This window comes from Schistocerca serialis, chromosome 2 (genome assembly GCF_023864345.2).
Source record: "Schistocerca serialis cubense isolate TAMUIC-IGC-003099 chromosome 2, iqSchSeri2.2, whole genome shotgun sequence".
NCBI lineage: Eukaryota > Metazoa > Arthropoda > Insecta > Orthoptera > Acrididae > Schistocerca > Schistocerca serialis.
Window position 1 is genome coordinate 515,736,938 of NC_064639.1, and position 12,854 is coordinate 515,749,791.

Consider the following 12,854-nt stretch of genomic DNA (forward strand, 5'->3'; position numbering starts at 1 on the left):
CTATAGACTAAATAATCACAATAAATCGCTCAAATTTTAACGGTATATTCTCTAGATATATTCTTTATATATATATGGTATATTCTCTAGATATATTCTCTATATCTAGAAGAGCTATCTCCCTGTTTTCAAAAATCTTTATGTACACTTTGTTGAAGACAAGCCATCACTTGTGTTAGTACCACTATAGAATTCAGTGTATTCTTCATTTATGCCAATTATTACTGTGCAAAAGTAAGCTGTTCCAATCCTCCCTTTTTTACATGTTTAAAAAAAACTGTAGCCAGATACCCTTATAATACCATTTCTTGAGTCTAAACTCTATGCTGAGAGGAGCATTTTCCAGGGCATGTTTTAGGATACATATTTGCATTAATCAGAATTTAAACAACAAGGAAGAACTTACGCTGTGTTATTTGATTTATTTAGCATCTATAGTGATAGTTAATTTTCTGAGCAAAAACTAATGTTTACATTGACCTGTTCGAAAATATTAACTACCTCTGAATGAGAGATTGGCAATAAATTTTGGACTATGGTCTATGTCTTTTTGTTGCAGACAGTGGTGCAAAGAAGTTGTTAGTATTATCAATACATTCCACAATTGTATGATAACAGAAGTATATTTCGTATCATGTGTAATTTGTTTCATAGCAGTTATTTTATTTGTAAATCTGCTGAAGGAATATTCTTCTGAAATCTTTAAAAGAATCATAAGTTTATAAAGTTATTTGGTGGTTCAAGATTTCATAATTAATATGAAAGTTGATTATTTTTTTCGATTATTTTGAAAACAACGAAAATAAAGTAAGGCATATCAAATTCTGTAGAATTATAATATTTAATAATATCTAATTCAAAATTTCTTTTTCCCATAAATCTGCAAATTCAATTGTTTGAAGTCTGAAGAGAGAAATTGGAATTATTGGATTTTTAAATCTCTCTTGTTCTAATTGAAATAAAATAAATGTAAATGTCACGTGACTAGGGCCTCCCACTGGGTAGACCATTGGCTGGGGGCAAGTCTTTCGATTTGACGCCACTTTGGCGACTTGTGCGCCGATGGGGATGAAATGATATTGATAATGATGATTAGCACAACACAAAACCCAGACCTTGAGCGGAGAAAATCTCTGCCCAGCCAGGAATCAAACCCAGGCGCTTATGATTGGCTTTCTGTCATGCTGACCACTAAGATACCGGGGCAGACTAATTCAAGTGAATGTTTGGGTTCCTACTTACCAGCAGGAACACGAATTTCCATACTTTACCTTCTTTTGGAAATGCATAATTATCATTTTCTGTTGTTCACTGAAGAACTGAATCTTCTTGATCTTTTCTCAAACACCAAGTAAAAATTGTAATTTCATCACCTTCAAACATAATTTCTTTAGGTCTTTAAATAATCCACCAAATAATTCTAATGGGTAAGAAACTTCATTTTGTTTAGTTTAAATTTTTCCATTGCTAACAATATGTCCTTCCATACTTCATTCATTCAAAAGAGAACATGGTAATTGAATAAGAGTTGAAGAACAAATAAAAGAATGTTTGATTCTAGATAAAATATTAATTCCTTTCTTAAATGTAATAACTTTCAACAATTTTGTAACACAATTGTCAATTAGTTTAACACGTGATTTACATGGTAGGCAGAAAAATCAGTTCAATCTGTATGAATAACATCAGAAATCATATAAAATTGTGAAAAATTTGTATGAATCCAAATATCACATATATTACTATTTATTTCTGTTTCCTTGTTAGGAAGATTTAAATATTTTTTGGCAGGAAAGGAGAAAAATTGATAACTTCCGATTTGATCCAGGAGTTTTAAGAAAAAAAATTATTAATTCATTACTAAAACAACTGTTACATAAGCATAATTAAAGTCAATTAAGATCTCATATTTTTTGCTTATTTCTAAATTTTGAATAGTATCAAAAAATAGAAATTTTTTAGGATGACTTGGTTCATAAATTATTGGAGCACCAAATTCAATATTTGGTTGAAATAAAAGAATAATATTAATTTCCCTATGGAAATGATTATGTTAAACAAACATTTCATCAGCCGAATTGAAAATTTACATTAATTAAGTTAAATGTAATGATTTTAGAACAACATTAGCAACAGTTTTTTTATTAGGTTCAATAGTTTGAATATTAATTCCTAAAATACTTGCAATGTTATTTTCTTTTACATCTCTGTATAATTTTTAACTCTTTCGATAACAATTCTATTTAAAACTTTATTTTCTCTAATATGAATATTTGGATCTTTCAAATGAATAAATTTTTCTACATTTTTTAAACTACGTTGACCAACATGAATTTCTATTGTTTATCTATCTCAGTAAAGATTGTTATTTTTCGATGTAATATTTGGAGTTAAAAAAGTTAAATAAAAAGCAACTAGTGAAACATTTTTATAAGTCGCTCTTATTGGGATAATTACTCTTTTTCACAATAGAAGAATTATCGCTCAGTTGAAATAATCTACTCATTTATATTGTAAAAAAAGAATTCCAGAAAATAAATTAAAAAACAAACATGGTACACTTTTAACAAATTCTATTCGATTTGCAATCATAAAACCAAAGATTGCTTTTTCCCCAATGATTAGAAAAACTTGTTTGTTATTAAATATAAATTCATTGTTTTTCAGATCCACAAGCGACTTCATTAACATATAAAAATTATTATATTTTTAATTCTAATAAATATTTTCCCTTTAAATGGAAAGAGAAAGTAAAATGAATTGTCCAATTTGCAATCAAGAAAAAGAAATTCACACAGAAATTAAAATAACAAAACATGTTTGGCATGTTAAATCATGTTGTAAAGTTTGTAAAACAAAGAGACAAGGAGAACTTCTTCATAACTGGCATATTAATACATTTATTTGTGAAAAATTTCGAAAGGAAGTTAAAAATTCAGTTAAAAGTATTCATGACTGTTATCACTCAAAAGATGACATTTTTCTATATCGTTTTCTTTTGTCAGTTAAACATTTTTATAATCATGACAGTAATTTCATTTTTCACAACTAATTTCTTAATTCCTTTAGATTTTCCCCCTTTTTTCACCAACTTTATATGCATACATTTTGGATCTTAGAATAATGAGTTCTAACATAATTTTTCCACAATTTTGAACTTTCATTTTTCCTAAGACTTTCTTATTTACTTGTGGCAGTACATAAATATTATATTTAGGATAATCACTTGTATCAAATTCGTAAATTATTGATTTCATATCTTTGCAAAAAATCTTCACTTCTTATATCAAAAATGAAAGAATTACTATCTATATAACATGAATCAATATTTTCATAATACTTTGCTTTCATAACACTATAATTAAGATAACGCTTTTTTATTTTCGAAATAACTAAAATACTCACTCCAATAGAAATTGGTTTATTGAATACTATTATAATTTTCTTCATAGGACTAACGCAACATTTCTTGAAAGTACAGTGGTATGTTCATAATTTTTGAAATATAATTTATATATATTCTTGGATTTGTTACAATTTTAATACTTTGTGTAGTTCTAATATTTTCCATTGTTTTCCCATAGCTGAATAACTCATTAACTTGTAGGATTTTTTTCAAATTCGTTAGCTGCCTTTTTCCTCATTTCTGTAATAAAATCAATGTCTTTCTTCTACTAATCTCATTGCTCAGGTTATAAGATTCTACTTTCTTTAATTTTTCTTTAATTTTAGTCCTAGACATTGTTTAAGATTTCTATAACGTAAGACATATTTTTCTTCATTATTTAAAGTTGTTAATAATTTATTTCCTCCTTCTGGTGCTCAAGGCAAATCTGTATGTTAATTATGTAAATTCTTTGGATTTTGTAAATCAACTTCTATAAAAAACATAATTATAATCATCTAACATTTTAAATATATTTTTTCAGCAATAATAAATTTTTGGTTCTTCCCAACTGAAATTTTTAAATGGTAAAAATTGAGACACTGCCCAACCATATCAATTACTTCCATTTAAATAAGTTATATAATTTGATTGTTATTGGGTTAAAATTTTTCATACCATTATTATTCATTTTTGAAAATATATTAATACTTTGAGAAATTCACATCGAATTTGCAAGAAATGAAACCATGCAATAATCATGTTGTATAATTCAATTTTTGTCATTTTTTACATCGAATATAGGTAATACTGGAACTTTAAAATACAGACGAAGATCACATTTATAAGATTTAATGCATGTATCTCCAAAATTTTCGAAAAATCTGCTAAAATTCAAACATTAGATTTATCATATAATTTTGTGTGTTCATCTAAATTTTTAAAACTGAATTTTTTCCAAACCGTTTCTGCTCTTTCACATTCTACATCAGAAGTATTATCTTTGTTAAGTTTTGAATAAAAATATTCTTTTTTAGAGAATTTAGTTTCTTGTAATTTTTCTTCAGGATCCATATATTTGTAGAGATAAATGCCTGCTTTTATTACTAAATCTAATTGTTCACCTTCAAAATATTTTACTGTTTCTCTAAATTGTTCTATTGTAAGATTAGAAGATAATTTATCAGTACCTGAAGCCATAAATTTAAACATATCGACAAATCTTAATGTTATCCATCTTCAGCATGTTTACTAAAAGAAATATATCGTTGTTCATTATGGGGAACTGTATGAGTATCTTTATTATCTATTGTTAATTCATTGACAAACATATGAACATTGTAATTTGTTAAATTATGAATATAATCTGGTATAATTCAGTATTTTGGTAATTAAGATTGCAATCTTCAAGTGCAACTCCTCGATATTTTCCTGTGGAGTAGCAATGATCTCTTATTTTCTTTTCACCTAAAGTAAGTTCTTCTTCATAATGATGTCAAGTCTCTGCTTTTTATAGTCGATTTCATTAAAATATTTCATTAATTTATTCTAGCAATTTCTCTTGATTCTTCTTTTAACATATCAGGGTGTATACGTGGACAAGGAAAAAAAATTCCTGGATTTTTCCTGGATTTCCCGGTTAAAAATACAGTTTCTCCCAGGTGAAAATACAGTTTTTCCGTGTTAAGTGACAGTATACTCTTATTCAGCACTGCAAAACTCATCAATCCTTTGAATGGTAATGGTTTTATGTACCAGAGTAGAATATCCCAGCACTTTAGAAAACATAACTCAGGGGGGAAAAACACGTTTTGAAAGACCTATGATGTCAGCAACGTGTACGCTGCATATTTTCGTATTACGAATGTATAAATTCGAATTCCACCAAACACTGCATGTCACTTTCCAAAGCATTGAAATCGAGATTGTGATGCGCTTTTGTAAGCCAGTCATAGCACATGTCACGTGATCTCGCCAGCTGATGACAGCATAGGACATGTGATGTACCCATCGAATAACAAGATAACTCTTAAGTAGCGTGAATACACAAATAAGAAAAGTTAATGGTTTACATTAATATACATAGCACTCACCTATAGTATTGGTCTCGAAGATTAATAAGCTGGAAGAGAAGCTAAGCTTCCACATATAATGTTGATCTTTCTTGTGCTTGTTACACTTTAAAATACATCACACAAATGTGCAAGGAAAATTTTTAATAACGACGCAAATGTATGATCTTCTGGGCTGGAAATTCTTCTAAACGGTCATCCTCGAAGAGTTGATTTTTAAAAGCGAGTCAAACGCTTCGTGATTTAAGAAATTCATCATACATTCTCGCACATAGCTCATCTTACATAAAAGGAAATCTCCTTCGAATGTAACGGTTTTCAAACCACCATTCGCAATATTTTCCCATGACGTGTTAGAAATAGGTTCGTTTCAGTAGTTTCCAGAGAGCGCCAGATAACAGGCATCACCACGCTTGCGCAGCTACGATGATGCAGGAGACCCATGTGCTCATGCGTGTAAAACATTAAAAGATCTTACATTATGTCATAAGACAAACAAGACATCAGAGGATACTACAAGAACATCGTAATTTCGTGAACCACACTAAAACGAATAATTCGGCTTAAAATGCACATTCGTATGCAAATTTTCTTGGAGTACCAGTACTGTATTATCTCATGTTTGATTCTTTATTATGACATAATGCCATACGTGCACTTGAAATGCAGCGAACAGTTGAAACTAGCAAATAGTGTGAAATTAAACACTTCGTTTCAAATAAATTGACTACCTCAACAGAAGAGATTAACAAAAGGCAAATCTCTTTAGCAAACCAGCCAAAATAACTTCATTGTTCTGTAAGGCGATTAATGTTTGACTGTCAGAAAGGTGGAAATAAAATCTAAAACTAATAACATATTTTAGCCTTTCGTAACTACGCGAACGTATTTCAATTCATTTGATAGCTCCTGGCCACAAAAATCCGTTTTGTTAACATTTCATGTGAGAGCAATAAACGAAGAGGAAACAACAAAATGACTAAACGTAAACACAGGTGACATGGAGACGACACACCTCTCCACCACAACTCTGACTGCTCTGTGCATCAGCCCCGGATTTACTGTATTTCCGAACCAGGGCAATATTAAGTAGTGGCGCTCAGCCACACTTCTGTAACCAGAAGCAGGAGAAGGTACTACTCATACGCGACTCAACTGCGCATGCGCAAGAGCCCGCCCGCAACTGCTCAAACGAATCTAATTTAAACAGTTGTCACGTCATGGTCATCGGAGGCAATTTGTTGTTACAAAGCATTGGATAGTCCTCCTAAAGCCTCTGACACACTTTACTGTTGGCAGACGCTTGTATGAGCACTGTTTTGTTATTGTATAGGGCGCATTCCCTTTGCAACTTAAGTTTTATTTTCTTTCTTTTTTTTCTCCTGTTAATGTTTTGTTGCTGCAGTATTAATCTGCAGTAGCGGGATACAGTAATATCCTTTGTTAGAGTTTTGGTTCTTACCAGTTAAAATCACAAAAATTTAACTGAAAACTAAAACAATGAAAAATTCCCGGAATTCTAAACAATTCCCGGGTTTTTCCCAGTTTTCTCCCAGATAAAAAAATTCACAGGTTTTTCCCCGATCTCCCGGTTGTCCCGGGTCATATACACCCTGTGCATCTATACTCGTGTAAGTAACAGGATTTTTATAATTTCAATTAGAATATTTAACATAATAACTGAATTAAATTGCTGAATGTTTTTGATATTTGTTAATATCAGATTTTTCAGGATTTGGTTTACAAGTTTGAATATCTTTCAATAAACATTTTAAATGTACATAAATCAAAAAACGAACGAATTTAAATATTTTTACTGACGTCATTAGTGGTATTAATTGTCTTTTTCTAAGTTTAGAATAATTTTGTATTTTTTTCGTTTTACAGATTTGATGTGGTTCTTTTAAAGATTTTTTTATTCAATGCATCGTCATTATCATTGTTGTTAATATTGTCAAAGGATTTGCAGTAAGATCGATTAATTTTTGTTTATTAAGTTTGGAATAACTATTCAAATTACCTGTTTTAGCAATTGGTCAAAGTTCTTTCAAAGTTTTATATTTTAGTTCCTTCTTCTTCATTTCCTTATTCATTTCTTTCGTATTAAAACAATCAATACATTCCCAAAGATCTCCTCTAGCTACATTTGAATAACCATTTCCTTTATAATAATTTTCTGAATCTCTATAACGCAATCCATTGTGTATTGCATATTGTGTATTGAACCAGTTACCTAGAAACGACGGAGAGGCTTTGTCCCACTGTGGCCCTCAGTGGTTCACAATTCCATAACAAGCCACAGCAGTGCACCCACCCTACCACCGCCCCACACCAAACCCAGCGTTATTGTGCAGTTTGGTCCCAGTGGACCCCCCCCCTCCCCCATCCCTGGGAACTTCTCATACCAGATGAGTGTAAGCCCTAATGTTTGCATGGTAGAGTAATTATGGTGTGTGTATACATGGAGACAGTGTTTGTACAGAAAACGCCGACATAGTGCAACTAAGGTGGTATAAGGAGAACCAGCCCGCATTCGCTGAGGCACATGGAAAACCATGTTAACGACAATCCACAGGCTGACCGGCACACTAGACTTCGACACTAATCCACTGGGCAGATCCATGCCGGGAACCAGCATGCCTTCCTGCTTGGGAAGCAGTGCATTAGACTGCGCAGCTAGTCAGGCAGGCATAGCTCTATCCATACTGTCCTTTACTATAATTTCTAAGTTCTTATACAATTCAACTTTGTTTGGAATTTCTTTCTGTTTTATTTACGTAGAATGAATTTTTATTTTGATTTTTATTTAATCGTTTTCAGTTAAAATGTACCTCTCAGATTTTTGGTTTGATGGTTCTTATTTATGAAGAATAAAGTTTATTAGATTTGAAAATTTTTAAATGAGAAAAGAGAAATTGCTTTTTTCAATACAGGCAAATGAGATTTTTTTGGTTGGGGAAATTAGACATTTGTATAGCATGCAAATATACAGAATACATAAATCTTGTCCAATGTCAGGATGCAGTCTTCTCACTGAGCAACAGAGACTTGCAAGATGAGCATTACTAAGACAAGCAGGAAAATAAATAACACAGATAAACAATTTGAATGGAAGACCTGATTATGACTGCAATGCAAAATAAAATGGAAATGGGCAGGAGATGTAGCCAGGAGAAAAGATGATAGAGGGACCAAATAAATTACTTGCTGGATTCCAAGAGAAGAACTTAGAAATTATAGTAAAGGACAGTATGGATAGAGCCATGCCTGCCTGGCTAGCTGCGCAGTCTAATGCACTGCTTCCCAATCAGCAAGGAGCTCATGAACGTTTTGAAAGGTTAGAAGAGATGGCAACCTCTTTATAGGGACCCGTCTGCCGTAGAAACGTATTACTTTTCACTGTTACCTCTTGCCTCGCTCCACACAGCAGTAAGCTCGATTAGGTGGTACTGAAAATTACTGATTGAGAACTTAGATATGAAGCTCTTTTAAACTCTGCACAAACAGATATGTGCTGATATTATCTTTAGTAATCGTAAGATCAGTAAATATGACTGTGTGAACGTAAACATGTTGCAGGTGATGCAGCCAAAAGACATTTCGGCTAGTGAAACATCATTCAAGGACTTCTTGCTGCAAAACGACCCACCGGGCAGAGTCTGTAACAGAAGGTGTGTGTGTTTCTATCTCATTTCTCAACCATGATCGACAGTAGACGAATTTCTCATAACGCCATGTGCAAACGAATTTCCCCTTGCGTAGACATCAGGCAGCTGGGAAATTTATAGCCGGTTCAGAGCTTTAATAATTCACGACACACAGGGTTTAATGCCTTTAATATCGAAACTATGTCTAGTGGAGCGAAGCCTGCGATAAGTAAATGAGCACATCAGCCTTTTATCGGTTATAAGATATGATCCGAACTCTCCAGCCACTGTGGGAGGTTAACAACACTGTCACAAACTGCTGACCGTTGTATCTAAAGTAGATGTGGGAGAAGGAACCATTGTACTTGTAGATGTAATTTGACATACTATGTGAGTACATTAAGAAATTAAACTCATAGTGAAATATTTAGAACGTGTCTCAGAGAACGCGAACTTGTGTATTCGGCGTTAACACTACTGTCGCTAACCCGCAGATATGTACTTCTCGTAACTGTAGCGTTACACTCCAAGAGCAACGTTTTTATTACTTTAGTTGTTACTGCAATTATTCTACATAAAATAATATTAAATACATATAATTTTTCCAGCCTAAAAACAGTAAAGACACACCAACAGTGGATGGTGGAGGATTGGAGAATCATACAGAGGGAAGACAAAAACACGACCAAAAACACTACATATTATAATGCCTGATACGGTGTAGGAAATCCGTCGGCATTCAAAACAGCTTCTAGTCGTCTGGAAATGGACTAATAGAGGTTATGTAAAGGTTTTCATGGGACTGCAGAATAGTGGCAACTTCAGGTAACGATGATGGAGGTGGATGGTGATCAAGCAATCACGTCTCCGAAATAGACCACGAAGTCTCAATAATACTGAGATCTAGCGATTACAGTGCCATGGCAGATTCTACGATTCATCCTCGTGAAAACAAAACCATTTCTGGATGATGCGAGTTGTGTGAACATTGGCCCTGTCGTCATGAAACAATGCATCATTATTGTTTAAAAAGCATTTTACCTCGGAAAGGACGTGATCAGTCAAAATGGCCCCATAATATTCGTCAGTAATGCGTCCTTGCAGAGTAACCATGGGGTCCATGGATTACCACTATATGGCTGCCCAAATCATCACGGAACCCCCATCATGTTTCACTTTTGTGACGTAGAGTGATCGTGACAAACTGTTGTTGAAGTGGAGAGTATAGAAAGGGTGTAGGGGAACATGGAAAACAGCGCAGTCGTTGTCGTAATGCGGAAACGGAGCGATTTATCTGCCTTCCAAAACGACATGCCCACTGGCTTTCTGGACACGGGTGGAAGCTTTCCCGAAACGGCTACCTTTGCGAACTGTTCACATGCAGTCATGGTTTAAGTATGTTGTGCATGGTAAATGGTGTTACACAAAAACCGACGCCAGGGCAATTGTGGTGCACGATGGGCCATAGATGACAGAGGCGAATGACTGCTGCGGCGATGCATACGGGCGAATAGATAGGCAACTGTTGAGGAACTGACCGTGCAGCAAACGTTGCTGCGTATGGCCCTCCACAGCAAGCGCCTGATTCTTGCACCACGCTGACTGCTGCTCACCGGCAATAAAGGCAGGAATTTGTACGCCAGTACCAGAACTGGACGTCCACTGAGAGGTTACAGGTGGCCTTTTAAGACGAATCACGTTTTATTCTGCATCAAACGGCTGGTTGTTGGCGTATATTGCGTGAAACGTCTGAAAGCAAACACACTGCAGAAGTCGTCGGAAGCGAAAATCAGCGCAAGGAGAGCAATGACAGAAGCGTTCAATGATATTGAAAGTAAGACGTTGTCAACCGACCTGAGTAAAAACCCTAAGAGATTTTGGTCGTATGTAAAATAAGTAAGTTTGTCAAAATCATCTATTCATTCTCTCAGTCACAATTACCGGCACCGAAATGGAAGATAACAGAGAGAAGACCGAAATACTGAATTGGGTCTTCCGAAGTTGTTTCACCGCGGAAGATCGTAACACTGTCCCTCCTCTCAATCGTCTTACGAACGTCGAAATGGCAGATATTGAGATAACCTATCGCCGAATTCAAAAACAGCTACAATCGCTTAGTAATGGAAAGGCGTTAGGACCAGATGAGATACTTATAAGATTCTATAAAGATTTATGCGAAAGAAATTGCTCCCCTTCTAGCAGTAATTTATCGTAGATCGGTTGAGCAACGAAAGGTACCTAGTGACTAGAAAAAAGCGCAGGTCATTCCCGTTTCTTAGAAAGGCCGTAACACAGATCCACACAATTATCGACCTATATCGCTGACGTCAATCTGTTGTAGAATTATGGTACATGAATTATGACGTTCTTGGAAAATTAACATCTCCTGTACAAAAATCAACGTGGATTCCGCAAACAGACATCCTCTCCTCGCTCTGTTCGCCCATGAGATCCACAGCGCAGTGGACAACGGTGCTCAGGTTTATGCCGTGTTCCTTGATTTCAGTTAGGCATTTGACACCATTCCGCATTGCTGGTAAATGAAAAAAGTACGAGCTTACAGAGTATCAGACCAGACCTGCGATCGGATTCAAGACATTCTTGCAGATAGCACTCAACATGTTCTTAACAAAACAAAATCTACAGATGTAAAGGTAATATCTGGATTACCACGGGAACTGTCATAGGACCGTTGCTGTTTAAAATACATATTAATGATCTAGTAGAATACGCTGGATGCTCTTAAAGGCTATTCGCAGATAATGCAGTTGTCCATACCAAAGTAGCAACGCCAGAAGATAATAAGAATTTGCAGAACGGCCTGCAGAGAACTGATGAATGGTGCAGGCTCTAGCAGTTGACCCTGAAAGTAAATAAATGTAAAGTATTGTGCATACATAGGAAAAGAAATCCACTATTGTACAGCTACACCATTGATGACAAACAGCGGTAGACAGCATCTGCCGTAATATACCTAGGCATAACTATCCAGAGCGACCTTAAGTGGTTGATTGGTTGGTTGGTGGGGTTGAAGGGAGCGGACTGCAAAGGTCATGAAAACCGACAAGGAACAAAAACAAGCAACAGAGATGACAAGGGAAGACACAGAACAAGAAAGACATAGACAAAGACCAGAAAAAAATAATTAAAAACACACAGAGGGTTACAGTGGTTGGCGAACCATGGAAACAAAAAAAGGAAAAGCCAACCATCAAGAGACACACTAAAAACCCCAGTATAAAACTGTAGGCAAAAGGTCAGACTCAAAACAAAAAGGGGAACAAACCCTCAGATCGGATGATAAAAGCTCCCTGCCTGAATAAAACTCAAAACGACGCCTGCCATTGCAGCGTCATCTGTTAAAAGTGCAGGGAGTGAATTAGGCAGCGCAGTCGTCTGCCTGAGCGCAGTTAAACGCGGACAGTCCAACAAAATGTGGGCCACTATCAACGCCGATCCACAGTGACAGAGAGGTGGGTCCTCGCGGCGCAGTAAATAACCGTGCGTCAGCCAGGTGTGGCCAGTGCGCAGCTGGCAGAGTACAATGCAGTCCTTGCGAGAGGCCCGCGAGGAAGAGCGCCACACACCGGTAGTCTCTTTGACGACCCGAAGTTTGTTGGGTGAAGGCAGAGTGCGCCATTCATCACTCCAGGTACCAAGTACCTTCTGCCCCAAAACTGACTGGAGATCACACTCCAAAAGGCCAATCTCCAGGTCCGATGCACAGACAGCCTGTTTGGCCAGAGTGTC

General features: G+C 35.2%; 1 protein-coding gene across 2 annotated transcripts in view; it reads left to right on the forward strand.

Moving 5' to 3' along the window:
* LOC126455624 (uncharacterized) overlaps positions 1–12,854 on the forward strand; it is a 184,401-nt gene that overhangs the window by 153,272 nt on the left and 18,275 nt on the right. Inside the window, exon 5 of one of the 2 annotated variants that reach the window (XR_007585343.1) lies at positions 9,037–9,128. The exons of the other annotated variant lie outside the window; for it this stretch is intronic. The gene's annotated coding sequence lies outside the window, so the exon portion shown is untranslated. The remainder of the gene's footprint in view (positions 1–9,036; positions 9,129–12,854) is intronic. 2 annotated transcript variants of the gene reach the window in all.